The following is a 23824-nucleotide window of genomic DNA, read 5'->3' as shown; positions in this document are numbered from 1 at the left end:
GTCGACCCAACACCACCGTGACCACTAAACCATGTCCCTAAGCGCCTCATCTACACGTCTTTTAAATACCTCCAGGGATGGGGACTCCACCACTTCCCTGGGCAGCCTCTTCCAATGTTTCACCACTCTTTCAGTAAAGACATTTTTCCTCACGTCCAATCTCAACCTCCCCTGGTGCAACTTGAGGCCATTTCCTCTCGTCCTATCGCTTGTTACTTGGGAGAAGAGACCGACACCCATTACAGCCATTCAACACTCTACTGAGGATTAACCAATTAGGCTAATTATTTAGTCTTCAATTTTGCACCTGAAGTTTTAGGTGCAATCCCTTCATCATTCATTTTAAACCAATGTCTTTATAAAACTGACACTTATTTTTCTCTGATGTCTGTCATTGTTGCACTGAAACTTTACTATTGACTTCAAGTATCAGGGATCTGGCAATATATTCTAAGTAATTTGATGTAAAAGTGATTTAAACCAGGCATTGAATTAAATCTGCAAATAATCAGGCAGAACGTAAAATTATCAGTGAACAGTTGTTGTATCCATATAGATTCTTTTAAAGGAGCAAAATTTTATCTCACCAATAACATTAGACTGAAAATAGTCTTCAAGTAAAATATAGAGGAAAACACAAAATCTAAACACTTCTTTTGTCTTCATGGCAAGACTACTTGTTCTGTGACTTAGGACTATTAATCTTGCTGGGCCTCAGGGAAAAATTTAGAACCTAGTGAGAGGAGTTCAAGACTTTTTTTTTTATTATTTTAATCTTAATTACAAATAATGTGATTGCCTTTTTTATTGATATCCATTTGTTCTTACTCTCCAGGAAAAGCATAATGAACAAATTCATTTACATAAATGTTAAAAAAAGGCATTAAATTTTAGCAAATATTAGAGGGCACTTGCAAAGAGTGAATGTAAAACTATCAAGTATGAGTACCTATACTGGAATTTAAAAGTTATATTAATCAAAAAAAGGACTGAAGAGGATACTGTATTACTCATGAATTCATGCAGCTATATTCAGGGTAGAGAAATGATTCAGACAATCTAAAGACCTTCCCCAGTCCAATACATCATACAAATATGTGAATATCATCTAAAATGCATATTTGTTGTGTAACGTATATCTGTTTGATATGTTACATTTCTTTCCCTGGAAACTAGCAAAATGGTATAAGACCAAGTGTACTGGTTTTGGCTGGGATAGAGTTAATTTTCTCCATAGTAGCTCACAGGGGGCTGTGTTTTGGATTTGTGCTGAAAACAGTGTTGATAACACAGGGATGTTTTAGCTATGGCTGAGCAGTGCTTGCACAGAGTCAAGGCCTTTTCTGCTTCTCACACCACCCCACCAGAGAGTAGGCTGGGGGTGCACAAGAAGTTGGGAGGCGACACAGCTGGGACAGCTGACCCCAGCTGACCAAAGGGATATTCCATACCATATGACACTGTGCTCAGCAATAAAAGCTGGGGAAAGAAGGAGAAAGGGGAGACATTTGGAGTTAAGACATTTGTCTTCCCAAGTGACTGTTACACGTGATGGAGCCCTGCTTTCCTGGAGATGGCTGAACACCTGCCTGCCGATGGGAAGTAGTGAATGAAACCCTTGTTTTGCTTTCCTTGCGTGCGCAGCTTTTGCTTTACCTGTTAGTCGTGGTTTAACCCCAGCCAGCAACTAAGCACCACACAGCCACTCACTCACTCTCCCACCAGTGGGATGGGGGAGAGAATCAGAAGGGTAAAAGTGAGAAAACTCGTAGGTTGAGATAAAGACAGGTTAATAGATACTAGCTTCTGTGAAGAAAATTAACTCTACTCCAGCCAAAACCAGCACACTATTAAAATGCCTTTATCTCAACCCATGAGTTGTCTCACTTTCGCCCATGTGATTCTCTCCCCCATCCCACTGGGGAAGAAGTGAGCAAGCGGCTGAGTTGGGCTGAGCTACCCGCCAGGGTTAAACCACAACACCAAGTTGCAGAGGATCAGCACCTACAGCATCGCTCCCTGCTTTCACAGGTATTCAGGGCAAATATTTTTTTTAATTATTTTTCTAGATAATATTTTTGCTGGTATAGACAAACTTGTTGAAAAAAGTGAACAGGAATTCTTAACATTGTCCTTTTACATAAAAAATAATTTTGAAATGTAAATATTACTTTATCACAACAAGTTTACCAGGACAACTGGCTAAGAAAAAGCAGCTATTTGGAAGGTCTGGATGCTTCTTTCTCTCTATCATCATACAATTCAAGAACTTATTTCCCTTTGACCTCTGTATTGTCTCCATCTTTGAAAAAGTTTAAGCAAAAAAGTAAAAACAGAAGAGCTGAAATAAATCCTACTTATTAACTAAATTGCATCTTAACTGCATTTTAATAACAAAAGTTCATTAACTTTGTTAAGTATATGTATAAAGGTTTGTCAACACTTAAAAACCATATTTCTTAGGAGTGTAAATAATGGTATATAAACTATCATACACACACTATCAATATTTTAACATGTCAATGTTCTGCGGCATGTTGAAAAACTTTATAGCCTGTCCTTAGATCTTGGAGAGGATGACACAAATTATGTACATTCCACAGAAACTTAAGAGGTCTGTAACACCCAAAATAAATACATTAATCAAAAGCTGATGCAATGAACAGTTAATATCTTTTTCTTTACCTACTTACCTACTAAACTCTACAAAGAGTCTCTTTAAATTAAGGGCTTCTCAAAAAAGAACTAAATTAATTTCACCAAATTAAAAATTCCTCTTGAATTTCACTTAACAGTTTTCTTGGATTTAACTGACTAAGAACAGCCCATAAAATCCTTTGCCTCTCAGGAAAAAAAAAACAAAGTGTGTGTGTGTATGCTTGTTTTATCAAGCTGACTTACTGATACAGGAGGCTACTGAGCCTCTGTTCAGAGACTTTCGTAAATCAATTATTCAGACTGAATTATTTTAATAATATTATTCACCTTTTGTAAGACCTGTATCATGGTGATATGTAAGGGTCTGGAGACTGTACAAAATGGAAAAAAGACTACAATGAATCTTATTACAAGGACTTGACTGCCATGTCAATGGAAACAATAAAAACACAGTTTACTGTGCCCCAGAATATATTCTGGCAGACAATTTAAGAAGGAAGTAATGATCTTACTAATGAGTAACTTGTCTATGGCCTCATATCTCCTGCCTAACCTTCTTCTACAACTTTGTTCATGAGGGATTTGGATTAAATGAGTCTTAGTCATGTTAATTCTAGCCAAGGATGTTTTGCAAACTGATAGTGAGGTCTAGATATAAGCCACTGAATCATGAGGCAGCATTTTGGTACAACGCATCAGTCTAGATGATCTTTTAAAAGCTTCCTTTTCCCCACCTTTAACATTCAATGAAAATATTAAAAAAAAATAGAGATGAAATTTTTTCTGAAGAAATATCTGAGAATGCAATAGACTGTACTAGATACATGTAGACGAAAGGAGAAGGGCTAAATATATAAGGAGCAATTTCTTTCCTGTCCTCATTGTGTCTACTATCTGAGCATGTAGTGTTTACTAAGCCTTGAAAACAAAGCTTAACAGTATACTTGAAACAGGCTATACAATAATAATAATAATAATAATAATCATCATCATCATCATCATCATCATGTATATTGGGGGGGGCACAAAAAAGGTATAAAATAATTAATTCCCTTCATCTTTTTCATGTGGAGTTTTCCTTGCTCTAATGTGTTGACTCCATGGAGGCTCAGAACTGAAAACTGTGCAACATAAAGACATAGAGTCCCATTTATACTGTCCAAACATGGCACTTCCACATGCTTTCTTATCTTGATCTTTCCCTGGAATATTAATTTTAACATTAAAAAAATAAAGAAATGGTGATGAGGGGTGTTACTGAAGTTGGTTTTCATCTGGCAATGATATGTTTAGCAACTAGCTCAACATACTTTTAAGTTTCACTTCCAGGAAAAGGAAATGCTTTCTATAAACACGTGTTCTACACAGAACTGACCTGGCCTACTTGTGGAGAATATATCCAGACTGGCCACCTGTACTCTATGTCTGCCAACATGTTCAGACTATAATAGGGCTCAATTTTGCAGTGACTTATTCTTGATGAAACAGCACAAAAGGATTAGGACATAATAATCATTTACAGTTAAAAAAAACCCCCACCCTTTAATAATGTTAAAGTAGGTAAGCAGCCACAATAACTAATGAAAACAAACAAACAAACAAACAAACACGTGGACAATTCAGAAGTGTAGAAGTTTTTTCTCTTTCATAAATTCTCATTCAGACAATGTATTCTGAAACACAGCCTGAACACACTTACTTGAACTCACATGCTAGCTCTAAAGTAGGAAAAAACCAAACCAAACCAACCAAACTAGTTTAACAGACAATAGAGAGAGAAATGGTGCAAAAAAAGTGTTGGCTTTCAGCTTCCCCCTAATTTTTTGCATCCTGTATGTCTTCCTATGTTGACTGTATGTTTGTTCCATACTCAAATGAAACAATATTTACTTAGTGTAAAATATTGGCATTATGCCATTTTGAAAGGCATTATCTACACACAAAAAAATATATCAATCAATGTAACTCAGTGCTAAAATCTGTACAGAAAGGTTTCTTCTATTTAAAAAGAAGTTTATTTCAGTTTCTTATGACCTTTATTTTACAGGAGTTCAAATAAAATTCCTTTTCGATAAATCACTCTTAAATTGAAATAAACATGCGTATATAAATAGCTGTAGGATTTAAAAAAAAAAAAGTTGAAAACTTCAGGTAAACAAGTACAAGTTAGTGCACAGAAAAAGCTTGGTTTTAATTAGTACAAGACTAAACTCAGTTCAGCAATACAATCAATGCCAAATCTCGGGTAAAAGTGATAGAAGTGCTCCTCCATACTTTAGAGGAACATTTGACTTGAAGAGGAAACTACATATATCCTAGAGTGGGGAACCTTAAACTGTCCACTTAGTAGTAGAGTCCATGAAAAACAATTAAAGGAAATCTGTTTTTAGAACAGTATACTATATTGATTGTAAAAAACTAGATTGAATTTCCCAAATTATTTTAGCTGAAGTGGAAAAAAAAAAAAGACAAAAAAAACCCCCCACACTAAACACCCTAGGTTTTATGTACTACTGGTAACTATTATTGTCTTGTGTTTTGAGCTTTAAATCTAATTGGGGTCAGTCAAGTTTGAGTCCCAGACGAATCTAAAGGGATTAAACCTCCCACGTTTCATAAAAGATGCTTTTACATCTGATTATAGGATATTCCTCAGAGAGATCCTATCCTTATTTCTAGGGTGATGTTCTTTCTGTTTTGTAGAAGATACTTCACTGAGAAAAGTTCTGACCTGTCTGTGCACTGACCAGCAACTTAACAGTCATTCATTTGCTATTGTTTTGGCTCAGTGACCACGTAATTTTTTTTTTCAAAGTGAGACCAGCATTAATAGAAAATAGAAAATAATAAGGAAAAAGAGCCCATAATACCCAACGGCTTCATGAGTCAGGGAAAGAATAACCTTTAACTTGAGTTGAAATGGCCTAATACATGGCCTAAGTAATCAAGATAGATTTTCAATGAAGTGATTTCTTGTTGGTGCCTTTCATTTTGTGTAAAACAAATATTGAGAGAGGCAAGAAAGGACTGTTGGAGGAATAGAGGGAGAAAATATAGGAACAAAAATAACTGACTCTACTGTCCATTGCAAGTATCTATTTCACAGGGAATGAAAAATTTTGGTCTTCCACAACCTGTTCCAATTAATCAGCCATGCTCAATAGTCAGGATGGAGAGGTGTTTTCCTCATAATATCTCATAAAATGACAGTTAGGGCACACTCTTAGAATACAGTTAAAAAAATTCCTTGTTTAGGAACTGATGTAAAATCTTCTACAAATGAGACTAATTAATAAGGTCACTGAGTAAAATCCATCTAAATCACTTTGAAATTAACCTTATGCATCATTTGCTTTTGTCACAGATGCCACAGACAAAATATTTTTAAAAATTGAATTATTAAAAATAATAATTTTGGCTTGATCAAAGATTTTTTTTGCTTTGTTGTTGATACTTTTGTTCAGCAGCAGATATGTGTGCAACACTACTACACGGCTGAAGTTTGAATAACTTGTCAGAGTAGCTAGAATAGGTGTAAGGAACTTGGGTGCTCGAAGGTTTAGAGGCATGCACTGAGTATGGTTTATTTATGCTCCTGGGACAAACTTCTTATTTTATTTCTCATAAATTTCTGCGTCGCCTTCTGAACAGAAAGACAGCTATACAGTTTACATCTTTTATTAATAACTGTCCTGGAAACATAATAAATTAGTTTGCTACCCCAGTCGTCTTCAGCTACAAGCTGGATATTGAAATAAAAATAATCCAGTGCCTGTAGGACTTTTTTTATAAATGTAGGGATCAGTCTGAGTACCTTAAAAATGAGTGTTGTTTGTTCTCTATTTCTAGTCAGCTACATAACCTGGTTAACAATCAAGCATTTTTTTTTTTTTTTCTGGAATAGAAGAATGTATCAATCTATGGCATATACAGCCAATGGTTAGGTCTGTAGAATTAGTTCTTTTGGGATTTGATTTTTTTTTTTTTTTTTTGGGGGGGGTGTTGATTGTTTAAATCAGAACTCACAGAGCTTTAAAAAAGAAACAGGCTGGGGCAGAGGGCAGCTCTGGGGAATGGGCCCTGGGGGCAGCGAGCTGGGCAGGAGCCAGCAGCAAGCCCTGGCAGGAAAGATGGCCAGCAGCATCTGGGGCTGCATCAGCAGGAGCACCACTAGGACATCAAAGAAAAATTTTATCCCCCTCTACCTAGCACTCACACATACTATGTCCAGTTTGGGGCACCCCAATACAGGAAAGACATCAACATGCTGTAGTAAGCTCAGTGGAAAAGCACTGAGACAACCAGGCTGGAATAGTTGCCCCATGAGAAGAGGTTGGGAGAGTGTGGCTTGTACAGCCTGGTGCAGAGATGGCTTCGGGGCACCTCACAGCCACCCCCCAATGTGGGGAGGTGACTGTGAGGACACAGCTGCACTCTTCAGACTGGTTCATTGTGACAGGATGAGGGACAACGAGCATAAATCGAAATAAGAGAGGTTCAGGCTGGAGATGAGAAGAAACTTTTCTCACAAGGACAGTCAAGTGATGAGACACATTGCCTAGAGAGGTCATATTGGTTCTGTCCTTGGATGTTTTCAGAACCCAACTGGATAAAGCCCTCAAGATCTTGTCAGACCATGCTGGTAGCAGGAGGTTGTTTCCAACCTGAATTATCCTATGCTCCTAATGAAAAGAATACAAACGTGGACACTGACTATCCTAGAATATGTAGACAGACCTTTGAACTGAATTGTCTTTATTATTTCCATAGAATTTTAATTATTTCTTGTATTCACTAGTTAAAAGGAACCTTAATTCAACTGATGATTGAATTTCTTGAATTTCTACTTGTAAGACTCCTTACATATCTTAAACAATGATTCTTTAATGAAAATTGTACAAGGCATTTCTACAGGTCTTGATCAGGGACCCAAAACCTGCAGCTGCCATAGGAGCTAGTGTTAATGGTCTATGGTATTCTCTCTCTTGCTTATTTTCTCTTTGGCACCATGAATTCTTCATCTTGTCTTGAAGTTAAACTATGCAAAGGTACTGTTTATTATAGAAAGCTCTAATGTTTTAATATTTTTATACCGGAATTTGTGTATTCAAAGATAATTTCTAACAGATCAGTTTATCTATATCATTGCAAAACCCCAGAGTGATTGTTGTCCAGTGAAAGTTTACCTAGAATAGTGTCTTGCTTAAAGGACACTTTTAAGCAGTTTTTACTAAACTTTATAAGTTGGCTCTAAATCTACCTTTATTGTCTTTTTCCTAACAGATGTTGCCATCTTCAAAGGTTGGAATTAGCATAAATATGTGCAATGTAAAAAAAAAAAAAAAAAAAAACAACCAACAAGATACAAGTAGATATACTTCTTATTGACAAAGAAATTGTATCAAAACTTGTATATAAGGATGCATAAATCTTTATTAAGATATAGAAAACTCATACACCTGTACAGCTAACTTTCAAGCTCCTATTTACCTTTAGAACATGTTTTCAGTAGTTACCTAGTTTTTAAATTAAATTCAGTTAAGATTATTCAGGGCACCTAAAATATGGACAGACAACCTGGTTTTGTAAGGAACTTTTGTAAGGATTTTGTCCCACCAAAAGCCTTTTTATGATAGATTGATCTGAACCATCTATTAATGCATGTTTTAAGAAAGAGACCTCCAATATAATACTGTTCATCTTTTTCATCTGTGATGGTTAAGCACAAATGAGTGGAATGTAATAAGTGAGTTGTTAAACGTTTGAAGCAAAAATCTGCACTGTAATATTGCTGCAAAATTTAAATTGGCTGTAAGTTTCGCTTAGGGGCAGGGAGTTTAAGGAACATCTGGAGATTCTGAAATAACCTGCATTCATTTACGTTATTTAAGTTGTAAAATCATATTCAATCTTGACCCACTCAGGAAATCTAACATAAACGTCCTGCTGATTTTGACAGTCATACAGCAAAAACACCCTCTAATGAGCATTTAATAGTCACCAAAAGTTCTGCATTAAGTACAAAGCCCTTTTGATTACTTATTCCACTAATTTAAAGTAAATGCTTTTACAGATGGCATCTGTTAGGACGCAGAGCGTGTGTTGCATTTATATGTAGTCATTGAAAATAAATTCCAGCTTTGGTATAAGGATTGTACAGAAAAGATCAAACATGAAACACTGAGTAAACATTTACTAGTGATATTTTTAAAGCTCTTCATAAAAACTTATCCAATACCAGAATACAATACTCAAAGTATATGAAGTAATTTAGAAATACTTTGGCAAATTAGCACCTAAAGAAAAATGACTGAGACAAAGTAATTGAGCTCTTCCATTTTGTTTATCATCTTCCCTGGGGTGCAACAATATTATATTTCACTATCCCTTCAACTTGTATTACCTTGTGAATAAAGGAGGAAAAAAACCCCACACTTTTAGTTACTAGAGATTAATGGGAGAACAATAATGGCTCAGATTTAAATGAGGAAAAAAAAAAGAAAACTAAAACAGTTATCTATTTTTTTGAAGAAGGATATGGGGAAACATTCATTTATTTTTGTGCTATCACCCAGAGTTTCATCAACAAAAGTCATGCTAAAACATGCATTTAACTGTGTGCAAATTAAGAGTGATGTTTAATAGTTTCATATGTTTGTAAAGAAACATCTTTTGCATATTTTAGAATACTGAGATATTGAGGGCATATTGATAAATAAAAACCCCAATATTTTTAAAGAAAATGTCAGTTAATTTAAATGCAAAGTGTGTAGCTGTGTTTTATGGTTATTTCCAGTAGTTGCAGTTAAAACCTTTATGATTACTTCTCACAAGCTATTAGCATTACCACAGTGTGTGTGCTGTCACACAGAATGTACCAAGTGAATATTAAAGTAAAATTATAAAAAAATTAAGGAAAAACTTTGTAATAGAACATCAAGTTCCTCCACACATTCAAAAACAAACAAACAAACAATTCCGATTCAGTCATTAGCTTGACTCAAGCACCTAAAACTCAAGAACCATCATCACAATTGTGAAATTTTAAAGTTTTATTTGTCCCTGTGTTCCAACATGTAGAGCTGTGGTTCTTGGCCTTGTCTCAACTCTGAGGAAAATGAGAGTTACACTCCATGGCCTTTTTTACCTATTCATCAAGATTGGACATTATCCCAGCTTTGTCCCTTACTGTGCACCTAAAGTTGCTTTTAGTGAAAATATGAGCTGTCGTGGTTTAATCTCAGTCAGCAACTAAGCACCATGCAGCCGCTTGCTCACTCCCCCCCACCCGGTAGGATGGGGGAGAGAATTGGAAGAGCACAAGTGAGAAAAAACTCGTGGGTTGAGATAAAAAACAGTTTAATAATTGAAATAAAATAATAATAATAATAATATGATAATAATAATAATACACAAAACAAGTGATGCACAGTACAATTGCTCACCACCCGCCGACCGATGCCCAGCCAGTCCCCGAGCAGCGGCCCCCCCGGCCAGCTTTCCCCAGTTTATGTACTGAGCATGACGTCACATGGTATGGAATGTCCCTTTGGCCAGTTTGGCTGTGCCCCCTCCCAGCTTCTTGTGCACCTCCAGCCTTCTCAGTCGGTAGAGCATGGAAAACTAAAAAGTCCTTGGCTAGTGTAAGCACTACCGAGCAACAACTAAAACACCGGTGTGTTATCAACTTTGTTCTCATCCTAAATCCAAAACACTGTACCAGCTACTAGAAAAGAAATTAACTCTATCCCTGCCGAAACCAGGACATGAGCATTGAGAAATGTGCATTTGTTTGTGTGTGTGTATGTAATACATAAACAAAGTTGATCAAGTTTCATATCAATAGACAGCCAGGAAACAATTAAGATTCCCACCAGAACCCAGAACACAAGAATACTCAGTTTCAATAATTTGGATGACAGCTATGTCTCCTTTCCCTGCTTTCAATAAAATTACCTCTCCTAGAATGCCAAAAAATAAGAAGAAATTATATTGTTATATTCAGATAGCAATTACTGCTCCAGTCTTTATCTGTAATTTTTATCTTGTTGTAATTAGGATTAATTATTTGTAAAATAACCCATATTAGCAACTGCAGTTAAAAGCGCAGTTAAAGGCAACTCCAGAAGTGATTGTTCTAGGACATTGTCATACGTTCATTGTGACAACTGAGCCAAGTAATCAGACAGACCAAGTTAATGCAAGATGAACATTTCTTGCATTCTTAAGAAGGATATTCTTTCCCATAAAATTTATTTACTGTGGGGTGTGGGAGGCAATATTACTAACTGAGGGAGGCACAAGGGAGACAGATGTTCTTTCTTTCTCATAAAGGTGAATAATGGCAGTGAAGGAGCTGATGAGCACACGAAAGAGCACCCTTATAAAGAAAATTTAACAGACAACAACAGCGTATATTTCATTCAGTTTCTAACCAGTATGCCCATAATATGATCCTGAAAAAGCTACATCTTCTGGGAGCAAAAAGGTAACTCACTGCCCTTCCCAAATCTATGTTTGGTCTTTATCAGTTTCATTTTGCTAGAACTAGCTCAATGGTAAGAGAGTAACGAACTTTTCATCCCTGTAGTCTACAGCCTATATTTATTTTTCCATCTCTACGGAACAATAACCTTCATGGAACAAGTACATACCACAGGAACCCCATATTCATGAGCTGGTTTTATTCCAGTTACCTTTTTATAAGGTGACAGGTTCAACACAAGCTATTAGTAATAGAAGATCCAGGATATACAGCAATGTAAACTAAGGTCACACAGCCAGAAGATTTAGTGTTTTTCTCTTGTAATTGATGATTGCACAAACTAGATACAAGAAACTATGAACCTAGAACTTTACACCAAATTTGCATTGGCTCAGTATTGAGTGTCCACATCCTGAGCCATAAGAAGTCTTTAAGTTTAAACATAATTTAACTTAATTTCCCCCTCATTATTTTAGTAAAAAATGAGATTAAGTAAGTAGAATTAAAATAGTCTAAATCTAGTGTTGCAGGAGAATCAAGCCAATTATAATAACCACTCTGTATTGGGTTTGTGTGGCAAGGTTTTGGTAGCAGGGGGGCTACAGGAGTGGCTTCTGTGAGAAGCTGCTAGAAGCTTCCCCTGTGTCCGATAGAGCCAATGCCAGCTGGCTCCAAGTTGGACCCACCAGTGGCCAAGGCCAAGCCCATCAGCGACGGTGGTAGCACCTGTGTGATAACATATTTAAGAAGGGGAAAAAAACTGCAGCAGAACATCAGCTGGAGGAGAAGAGTGAGAATATGTGAGAGAAACAACTCTGCAGACACCAAGGTCAGTGAAGAAGGAGGGGGAGGAGGTGCTCCAGGCGCCGGAGCAGAGACTCCCCTGCAGCCCGTGATGAAGACCATGGTGAGGCAGGCTGTCCCTCTGCAGCCCATGGAGGTTAACAGTGGAGCAGATATCCACCTGCAGCCCATGGAGGATCCCATGCTGGAGCAGGTGGATGCCTGAAGGAGGCTGTGACCCCGTGGGAAGCCCATGCTGGAGCAGGCTCCTGGCGGGACCTGTGGATCCATGGAGAGAGGAGCCCATGCTGGAGCAGGTGGATGCCTGAAGGAGGCTGTGACCCCGTGGGAAGCCCATGCTGGAGCAGGCTCCTGGCGGGACCTGTGGATCCATGGAGAGAGGAGCCCATGCTGGAGCAGGTTTGCTGCCAGGGCTTGTGACCCTGTGGGGCACCCACACTGGGGCAGTCTGTTCCTGAAGGACTGCACCCCGTGGAAGGGACCCACTCTGGAGCATTTTGTGAAGAACTGCAGCCCATGGGAAGGACTCACATTGGAGAAGTTCATGGAGGACTGTACCCCATGGAAGGGACCCCATGCTGGAGCAGGGGAAGAGTGTGAGGAGTTCTCCCCCTGAGGAGGAAGGAGCGGCAAATACATGTGATGAACTGACCGCAACTCCCATTCCCTGTCCCCCTGCGTCACTTGCAGGGAGGAAGTAGAGAATTCGGGATTAAAGTTGAGCCTGGGAAGAAGGGAGGGGTGGGGGAAGGTGTTTTAAGATGTAGTTTTTATTTCTCATTATCCTACTCTGATTTGATTGGTAATAAATTAAATTAATTTTCCCCAAGTCGAGTCTGTTTTGCTCGTGACAGTAATTCTTGAATGATCTCTCCCTGTCCTTATCTCGACCCACGAGCCTTTCATTATATTTTCTCTCCCCTGTCCAGCTGAGAAGGGGAGTGATAGCAGCTTTGGTGGGCACCTGGCGTCCAGCCAGGGTCAACCCACCACACACTCAGGGTATTAAAAGCAAGTAGAAAGCCTGTGTGGAATAGAAACCAGCACTGACTAGCAAATAAAATTACAGTCCTAGATATCAGGAGGTATAGGGATAAATAAGTATTATTAAAAAGTCAAGTCACTTCAGCCCTGAAGAGGAAATTAATAAAAATAATAAAAGTTCTTTGCTATATAATAAAAAGAGAACAAGCACAGAAGAAAAATGAGGCCCCTATTCAGCCAGGATATAGCAGAGATTAAAAATAATCCGTGTACTATCTAAAACTTAAAAGAATATCTGGCTCAGTTTTCAATAAGAATAAAGATACGGAACATGAGGAAAAAGTCAGGTTAATTCATGAAATGAGTATGTGAAAATAAAAACATAATTACCTCTTAGGTAAAAGCAAAGTTTTAAGACCTCAAAGTCAAGGGGATGATATGATATTCACCACAGAAAAACTGAAAAAGCTGGCATATGAATTTATGCCAGATTTTTTAATGAACCTGTCTTTATCATGAAGTAATACCAAATGTACTATCAATATTTACTTAATGGAGATGTGATTGAGGAAGCTGCAGGATCATTAACCTGGTATGAGTTGTGTGTAAGCTTTTAGAGAAATTGTTGAAGTACATGATAAAGACAGGAAAGGAATGGAAAATGGAGTATGTTGCAACATGAATTTACCAAAGTATCTGATGTTAGGCTACCATCTTTACTGTCTGGTCATAAATATTTCCCTAGCAAAAGGAAACGTGGAAGAGTTGGTTCATTACAGTTTGCTCATAGTAAAAACATTATTAACAATAATCTTAATAAGCATAATTACTATTCCATTCTTCCCAAGACTGATGAAAATTGTAAATAGTACCAGTGGATAGAACCATGTGGAAGCAGCCCCAGACAGCTTCCTAGATTTAGCAAGAGAATGGTGACACATAAAAAAGAAGATTTTAAAAAAAATCACAGGGCAGAGACTAGAAGGAAAGAACTGGGTGGCTTTAAATACATTTATATGGCACATAGTCCATCTGTTTCCTGAAATCTATTCAGCTGTTAAGTAAGGTCTGTAAAGTAAAGTTACTTGAACATACCATCGTACTACTAGTTTATTTGAAGTACTTAACTTCTAGGTTCTTAACACCTTTCTTTTGTTAAGAATTTTCTCTGTCACCCTGCCAAGGACCTAGTTTTCAACCTTATCAGTACCCACCTGCCACATCACCGGTTGTCAAATGTCTGCTCAAGCACTGAAAAAAATAAAGTAATCTAAGGTAAATGTAGCACAATGTTCTTAGCTTGCATTTAGATTGAAGGTTATTACTTTGTCTTTCTAAGTTTGAGGAAATATTTGCATATCTAAAAGCTTGTCTGTTTTAACTATATCTGTTGTTTTAATTAAAGTGTCATGAGCTCAAAAGGAAATGGAGGAGATATTAAGAACATTTCTCTGACTGTTGACAGAGACCAGGTGAAAGTTTGCTTTAGTCCTGTGCTGTCTTTGCCTGGATTCCTCTGTTTGATTGCAGATAACCTGGGGTAAAAATGCAATTTTCATCATATGAAATAACATCTAAACATTGTCTAATTTACATATCTGAAACTTAGACATTCAAATCTGAGGTAATCTATGTTCCATGATAATCAAAGAAGAGATAAAGGATTTTTGGGTGATTAATCATCTTATCCTAAGACAGGTGTATAGGGCACATCAGTTGAAGAAATGAGATCAAGGTGAGGTGAAAGAACTGGGACCTGCATATTATTGCAAAAAGCAAGTCATATCTTAGCGTAGTTAAGCCTGGAGTTGGAGTTTTGGGTGCTGTATTACAATTGTCAAACTGGTGATGGTCTAGAGGAAAGCAAAACAAATAATGCAGAAAGCAAACTAAAGTTGGCTAACTTAAAAAATAGAAGACTCAGATAAGATCACACACAGACTTCAAACAAATAGAAGATTTCTCAAAGGCAAAAGGAAATAGTTGTTCCTTTGAGTCCACAAAAGATAAGACTTGGTGATGAACTTACACTGAAAACCAGAAAATTCAGGCTTGAACTGTGAAACATTTTCTGATGGCTTAAGTAATGGTGTGCTAGAATAGATTGCCGACAGAGGTTGTGGAATTTTGAAGAAGAGATGGGGAAAATACCTAACGACATAGCTGCTCTTTGTTAGAGGCAGCAGATGGACTAGATGCCTTCTTGACATCCTTTACAGACAATGTGACTTGAAGAGAAGGTATGATGGTGAGATGACTGAGCCCCAGAGTATGATGCAGTCATATGAAAGGTAATTTTTGTACTGTTTTTTCTCAGAGAGATAGGTAAAAATTGCTTACTCAATCCCACTAGATGGACTTCATCTGGAACTGTATGGACAGGTCAGTCACTGGTGTTCCAGAATGGTTATATGAGATGGGAACAAGACAAAGAAGCCCTACTAGGATCCTGGGACAATAAGGGAGACTAAAGGTACGCATACCTAGAAGGACACAGATGTTTGGTTTATATTTACTCCAAATTGATGAGAAGTGACTCAGTTCTAATTTGGAAGCTATTTAGCCCAATTGTGTGACTCTGTGCAATACTAAGAAGACATTCTTCCACTTACTTGCACTTGTCTCTTTAGACATACTCTAAATTACTTATTTAGTCTAGGAAAAAGAAAGTTAAGTAGAAAAATTATTTTCTGTATAAACACATCAACAGTACACATAACAAAAAAAGGACCAGAATGACTTAAACTAAGAAACAACACTGGTTTGATAATAAATGTTGTAAAGTGAGAGTGAGAATAATTTGATTGAAAGTGCAAGGTATTTATCCATCAAAACTGTGCAGAATCACCTTTCATTAAAGTAGTACAGGTGAAACTGTTCTTCCTCCAATACTCCAACTATTTTCAAGATAGAATTTTATCAAGGTTTGAGTGAGATGGTGTAACATAACTGCCTGAAGTAGTGGGGACTGAGCTTGATCTTCTAAGAAGTCCATATTAGTTCTATGTGTGTCCATTTCAGTTCATTTCAGTTCATTCACACAATCATGTTGTGTGCATTTCATTTCTTCTATGTGCAGTTTTAACCCTCTTAAGCTTAAATTTAATTTGTGTTGCCTACTGTAATGACCTAAAGGGTTACTCAGTCTATGGGTGTATAGAGATCGTGACTATGGGAGACTTTATCCTCTAAATTTCACTACTTTGTTACAAATTACCATCAATACTACAAAAATCACCATTAGCAAGTATACCTATGATTAATAAAGTGCATATATATACGTATCTCTCAAGTTATTACAAATTATTATCAGCAATCAGTATTATAGCAATAATGAATTATAGCAGCACCCAATAACAGCAATCAAGTATATATATAATATTACAGGTTACTACAAACTTATCACTAGTGAAGCAAACATTATTAATATAGCAGCAGATATGATAGATTACTTACATATATGTATTGCACCAAGCACATTAGACAGAACTGAGAAGGGGGCCAAACCGCCCCAGAGGGGAGGACAAACAAATCCCAGAAGGGGACCCAACCATCCCAGAAGTGGGAGGACAAACCTAACTGGCTCCATAAATGGGCCCAGAAGGGGACCAATAGAATAACAGACAGTCTCACTTTGAAGGTGATCCACAACGTGAAGTTTGGAGTCAGCCAGGTGTCCCCGGTGAGGGTCCAAGATCTTGTAGAAAGTTCATGCAGACCTGTTTAGGAAAGGGAAAACTATGCAGCACAGGTATTTCTCAGAGAGAGAAGCTCCATTTTGGATAAAAATTAAATCATTTTGTAGAGGCATAAGAGGGCATAGGACACCACCACTTCAAGCAGCCAATAGATGCTCTTAATTTCTATTTTTCACCTGTAACAGCCAATAAATGATGATGTTTTCTCTCGGACCAATTTTTATTTTTTTCCAGACTGTTTTACTGTTCTTGCAATTAGAACAGCAAACAACAGTTACTGATTCTTACTTTCTCAGGATGTTTACCCCTTTTTCCAGGCTATTTTTCACCTTGATTTTGTGCTTATTGACGGTATTTTAGGATACCTCCAGTTTCTAGGTACCCAGGTGTACTTCAAAGATACCAGCTGCACTTCTTAAAAATGCTTCTGGTTCACAGGCCTAGTTCCCAGGCTTAACATTTCCCAAGCTGTCAGGCATTTTCTCTGTTGGTATTTCAGCAGACATCCCTTTCTATTCAGTAATTTTCCCTCCTAACCAGGTTGCCTTTCTGGCTGCTCATGACCTGCATAACGAAACATCCTGTGGATAATAGCATCTTTGTCAGAGGAAGTAATAGGATTAAGAAATATATAAATATCATCCGTATGCTGGATATTTATCAACCTACAGTAAATTCAGTTTCCTTCAAGCTTCTTTATATTGGTGATTCACATGTTCTACCTTGTATATGAGTGAGAAGAAGGCACGGATCCCAAGTGCCTTAAGTGTTGGACAATTAAGGGAAATAATTTGTTTATGATTTACAAAAAGGAAATAAGACATGATTTTAAAAAAAAAAACAAGGCTTTAGAAACACTTAGAGTCAGAACAATGTTCTGTACTCCGTATGTTAAACACATGGAAAAGCCTCCATACAAGATGCAGAAGGCTTTCTTCCCATCCAAGCAATCTAGGTGGACACTACTCACTTTGGTATTTGCTTTGGATTCTCTCATTAAGCACTTACTATACAATATGCACTGCATGGAGAGTCTAGTGAGTTAAAGAATTAATTACTAGTTTTTACACTCCAAATGCTATTTTTGCTTTCATAGAAACCATTTTTCCAATTGGCTAAGCCTCCTTTGAAAATGGGACTTGAACGTCTTACAGTTAAAGCTTATTATTAGAATGCATTTACTGTTTATAATTAAACATTTCCAATAAATATTCTATCATAGATACACTAGCTAACAGCTATTATGGATTTCAGAATATACTGTAAGGTGGAAAATACTATAAATTGTTAAGCAAATTCAAAATAGCAAATTGAAATGTACAAATACACAACTTGTTAGTCAAAGATGTCATGCTCATGAAACTCAGGTTTCCCAAAGCAAAAACCTCTTGGAATGTCATTTAATAAAATAAACATTACATCCTTTTAGTAGCCTGCACATGATCATAGAAACATAGAATCATTTAGTTTGAAAAGATCTTTAAGGTCGTCGAGTCCAACCGTTAACCTAACACTGTCAAGTCCACCACTAAACCATGTCCCTAAGTGCCACATCTACATGTCTTTTAAATACCTCCAGTATTAAATACCTCCAGACAGTGACTCAACCACTTCCCTGGGCAGCCTGTTCCAATGCTTGACAACCCTTTCGGTAAAGATAGTATCTTAAAAATCAGTAAAGATTATCTTTAATAACCCCAAATCATAAAAATAATTTTTCATTCATTCTGAGGTTTGTCATTCAGATATATCACAAAGATGGGCTGAAAAATTACTCCAAGGTTTCTTGTATTACCACTGGCATATAACATTTCTTAAAACAATTTAAATGGGAATGAAGTACTATAGGTCAATAAAGATTGATATGAACTTTAGGAAAAAAAGCCTGTCATATTACAGCATGCATACATGTACAACTCTAACTGAAAAGGAATATAGAAATGGAACAATAAATAAACTCTTTAAGCAAGACATTTTTACTGGGGAGTATTTAAGTACCCCTACTTCCTAGTAGTAAACCAATTCGATGTATGTGACAGTTGGAAACAACTGTCACAGTCTTATTTCTTTTAGTGTATTAACAATCCTTTCAGACATGTCCTGTTACAGTCAGAAAGACCCAGAGACACTCAGCAGCTTACGAAAAATGTGGTGCAAAATTTTATTTTGAGTACAAACTTTAATGATGATTCCTCTTAAATTTAGGAAGAGAAAAAAAAAAAAGAATGAAGAAAATACATATATGGAAGTGGAACAAAAATTTGGAGGAATACATACTGTAAAGAGAAAAAAATATTTCCAGTGAAGAAAGGGTTCTTCAAATAAATTTGAAACAAGCTGGAAATTTGGCTGTGTAGGAATACATAAGGAAAAGGAACCACAGGAGGGTATTTGTAATCAGGAAGTAATTTTAGTTTTAATGAGGGGAAGCAGAAGACAAGACAGGTCTTTAAGTCACCACCTGGAGGACTTTAAAGGAAGAGGAAAGCTCAGAAAAGACATACCAGCTTAATTTTTTAATGGATTTTTTTTTTTTTTTTTAGAAAACAGTGAGGCTGCATAATAATATGAGGGGCAATAAAGCATGATACACTTACTGTGAAATCCAATAAATTACTTACATAGGAGATGGTACGATTGGAGAAAGACTGTGATCAGAAAAGGCTACTGAAGTCAAGAACTAAGGAGGATGGAGGACTAATGATCATGATATCCATCGCTAATCTAATTAACCTTTTTACATTAAATCATTCTTATTAGAAGTAGCACTTTTAGGCAAATACTTATAGCAAGAAGAGGCATTCACCATGGGAGACAGGGAGGGTTAGGATGGCATAGAAGGTTCTTGTACGAGAGCTCTCTAAGAGCAGAAATAGTGAAAATGTGGGAGCAGCAACAATGGCTGCAGAAGAAAAGATCTTAAAATGTTCAGAAAAATGAATAACAAAATTAAAAGAGGTAAGACAGAAGAAAATGTAGTAGACAGTTTTAATGCTTATAAGTTTTATGCCTGCCTTCTTATGTGCATCTACTTTTCTTTTTTTAGCTGTATTTCCCAAGAACCCTAGGATGAAGCTTCTTATTTTTGTGTACAGAACATTGGTGTGTATTGAGAACATTCATTGTTCAATCAGGGTCCTAACCCTTTCTTCTGGAATAAATTTAATTCCATAACATTAACTGCTCTTTGAATGAATTCTTTGTTTTCTATTATACTGTGCATAATTTCTTGAGCTTTTCCCTGCCATGCGTTTTGGAATTAAAATGACATCACAAATTATGCCCTGAGGAGTAGCTCACTTGACTCATTCATGAATAAATTAATATTTTAATGTACCTGATTTTATTGTTTTAAAAATTTATTTCAAACGTTTTACATTTCTAAAGGGACTTTTTTGCTTTTTACATCCATGACCTCAAGGCACCTGCATGCTTTTTCCTACCAATAATTTCTAAGTGGTGAAAAAGACTTCAGCAGAGTTGCTACTTGAATAAGTTCTTAAATCCAGAAATAAAAATATGCATGTGCATACTCTAACTGTTATTTTTAAATACACCGATTTCTGTTTGTAGCAATCTGTTTATCACTTTAAACTCTAACCTCACAGCACTGTTCAATAAATTGTTCAAATAGATGTACTCTGTTTAAAATTTTGTAAGGAAGATTACTAGAGAAACAAATATTTTTGAAACCAATTTTAGTTGATATTAATATTAATAGATTCTTATGTTCTCATTATTCTGTATTCCAAAGGTATTGTGGGTTTGCCTGAAGAAGCTGAGTAGTATGGCTTATTTCTTTATAGACATATTTCCATTTAGAAAATAATCAAGATTATTTTCTGAATTGTTGCACAGCTAACAAAAATTCTTCTTTAAGATTTTCATTCAGGCTGGAACAGCTGGGTTATATCTTTCTGGTTGTATCATCCTTCCCTCATCACAAGGAATAATGAACAAGAAAGTCAAATAAACGTACTTTTGGCAGAGGACAAATAAAAAGTAAACAATCAATGTTGTTTCTAAATACAAAAACTAATGAAAAAAATCTAACGGGAAAAGTGACTGACAATTATACATAGAGCAACCCGCTGTCTAGAACTAGTTTTTGGTTGTCCTTTCTGCTCTTTGCTCCCTGATCTGGGTTGTAAACTTCTATTACTGTTACCCAAATGCCATGAAGTAACTCTGAGATTATATTATTTGAAAAAGAAAGTTCTGGTTTTATCCACTTTAATTTTAAAATTAGGATTAGACAAATTGATGTCACACACATACTTTTACAGTATGGTTCTTAAAAAAATATCACCTTGCTTTGAAGAACTTGAATTGATCAATAATGTTCACATTGGAACCTGATGGCCAATTACCTTTTTTAAGATACTAGCGAATGATCAGAAACAGTTCTTAGTTTCAGTATCTAAAAGAAATACACTTGCAAAGTATCTTGCTTATTCATTCAAGTGACTACAGGGTTGTAAAATTGGAAGCAATCAATTTTTTGACAACTGTTTTTGTTCAGAAAAGTCTATCTACCAACTAAAAGAACTAGAGTATATTTGGACCACCCTATAAAATAATCATCCCATAAAATGAGACCAGGTCAGTGGATTGATAAACATATGACTATGCTGAAACATGGCTATATGGCCTATTATCTGGTGACCTGATAGCATTTTAATCTTAGAATGCATAGTAGTTCAGAAGTGAGATGACGGTTCTGAAGAGATAACAGCTCAATTTCCAGTGATAATATTTGCATAAACATAACCATTTTACTGATAATTTAAGTTATATAAGTGACCAATAATAAGTTAGAGACTAAATGATCTTATGTAGCCCTAATTATATCATTTATTTCGTTCAGTAGTTTCTTCTGCCAAGCAAGTCTAAATGAAAATCTAAAGCACTCTATATAGTTCAAAGTACTTTAGTAAACCTTTGGAAAGTGTTTTCTGTCCTTCCATTTGTCTTGTAGGGTAAATGAAACAGCAGAATTGCTATCTGTGGAATGCATCCAAAGGAAAAACATTATCCCTAAAAGACAATTGAATTGCAATAGCACTGGAGACTTTCTGAGAAATTGTACTGCTTTCCCTGGATCATCAATATCAACATCAGTCTCACATGACCCATTTTTACAGAGCATCTGCATCAAGGACTCTTATCAAGGGTTACTCATGGAGGTTTCTGTGGTTTTGCTTCTGTGTAGAGACTCCTTGTGATATTCCTTACAAACCATGTTAATTTACAGTTTCTGTTACAGTTTATTCTCAGAGATATTATAATCTACTGTTTGTGGAATACTTTATATGCCTACTTTTCTCTGCTATCTTGCCACCTTAACTGGCTACCAAAACTATTAGTCTACACTGAAAAGAGAACAGCTTTCATTTAAAAGTTACTTCTGTAGGTACAAAGATAATGAAGGAAAGATGGGCACTGAACCTGGACTTTGATGGTTGTGATATGTCAAAAGGTGTCAGAGAGAAGCTAACCAAATTTAGATCATGTCTAACCTGCAAAAAGATGAACCCAAGCCACAGTTTATAGCCTGCCATCTATTCAGTCCAGATTAAAAGCTACATATTATTTAATCTAGTTATCAATAACGGTAAACCACCTTTTGATCTCTTGAAGGGTTCAAGAGCCTCATGAAGTAAGGACCCCTCCAAAAAGACGTTAAATTGGTTCATTGGGATTTATAGATGATTGACCCTTCTAAGGAACAAGTAGATTTAATTTTGATGAATTTTTAGGAATTAAAGCATGAAAGCATGAATATTTTGATTAAATGGCCTTTTTGCCTAAGAATATGCCATTCCCAAGGTGGGCACACTACTTTTTGTAGGACTCAATCTCCTGTGAATGGCAGTTTTCTCAAGCTTTCCTCACCTCCTCTCCCCAGCTATTCATAGAATCATAGAATCATTAAGGTTGGAAAAGACCTCTAAGATCATCGAGTCCAACCATCGACCCAACACCACCGTGACCACTAAACCATGTCCCTAAGCGCCTCATCTACACGTCTTTTAAATACTTCCAGGGATGGGGACTCCACCACTTCCCTGGGCAGCCTCTTCCAATGTTTCACCACTCTTTCAGTAAAGAAATTTTTCCTTACATCCAATCTAAACCTCCCCTGCCGCAACTTGAGGCCATTTCCTCTCATCCTATCACTAGTTACTTGGGAGAAGAGACCAACACCCACCTCGCTACAACCTCCTTTCAGGTAGTTGTAGAGCGTGATAAGGTCTCCCCTCAGCCTCCTTTTCTCCAGGCTAAACAGTCCCAGTTCCCTCAGCCCCTCCTCATCAGACTTGTTCTCCAGACCCCTCACCAGCCTCGTTGCCCTTCTCTGGACACGCTCCAGCACCTCGACGTCCTTCTTGTAGTGAGGGGCCCAAAACTGAACACAGTAGTCGAGGTGCGGCCTCACCAGTGCCGAGTACAGGGGCACCATCACTTCCCTACTCCTGCTGGCCACACTATTGCTGATACAGGCCAGGATGCCATTGGCCTTCTTGGCCGCCTGGGCACACTGCTGGCTCATGTTCAGCCGGCTGTCAACCAGCACCCCCAGGTCCTTTTCCATCAGGCAGCTTTCCAGCCACTCTTCCCCAAGCCTGTACCGCTGCATGGGGTTGTTGTGGCCCAAGTGCAGGACCCGGCACTTGTCCTTGTTGAACCTCATACAGTTGGCCTGGGCCCATCGATCCAGCCTGTCCAGGTCCCTCTGCAGAGCCTTCCTACCCTCGAGCAGATCAACACTCCCGCCCAACTTGGTGTCGTCTGCAAACTTACTGAGGGTGCACTCAATCCCCTCATCCAGGTCATTGATAAAGATGTTGAACAAGACCGGCCCCAAAACTGAGCCCTGGGGAACACCGCTTGTGACCGGCCGCCAGCTGGATTGAACTCCATTCACCACAACTCTCTGGGCCCAATTCATGCTTGTGGAGATAAAATACTGTTTTTCCTAGTATTTGGCAGGTATAACCTACTGCCTCTACAAAGCAGAATCCTTTCTTGGCAAAGAGAGGTGACAAATGTGAGAAAATTTTACAACTTTCTTTCCTCAATGTACGTTTTTCTGTAGAAAGGGAAGCATTCAAGAGACTTGATCTCCTCCCTTTTGGATCTCTTGAAGGATTCAAGAGCCACATGAAGTAAGGACCCCTCCAAAAAGACATGT

The sequence above is a fragment of the Aptenodytes patagonicus genome, chromosome 1, assembly GCF_965638725.1.
Source record: "Aptenodytes patagonicus chromosome 1, bAptPat1.pri.cur, whole genome shotgun sequence".
Lineage (NCBI taxonomy): Eukaryota > Metazoa > Chordata > Aves > Sphenisciformes > Spheniscidae > Aptenodytes > Aptenodytes patagonicus.
Note: the sequence above shows the minus strand (reverse complement) of the source record.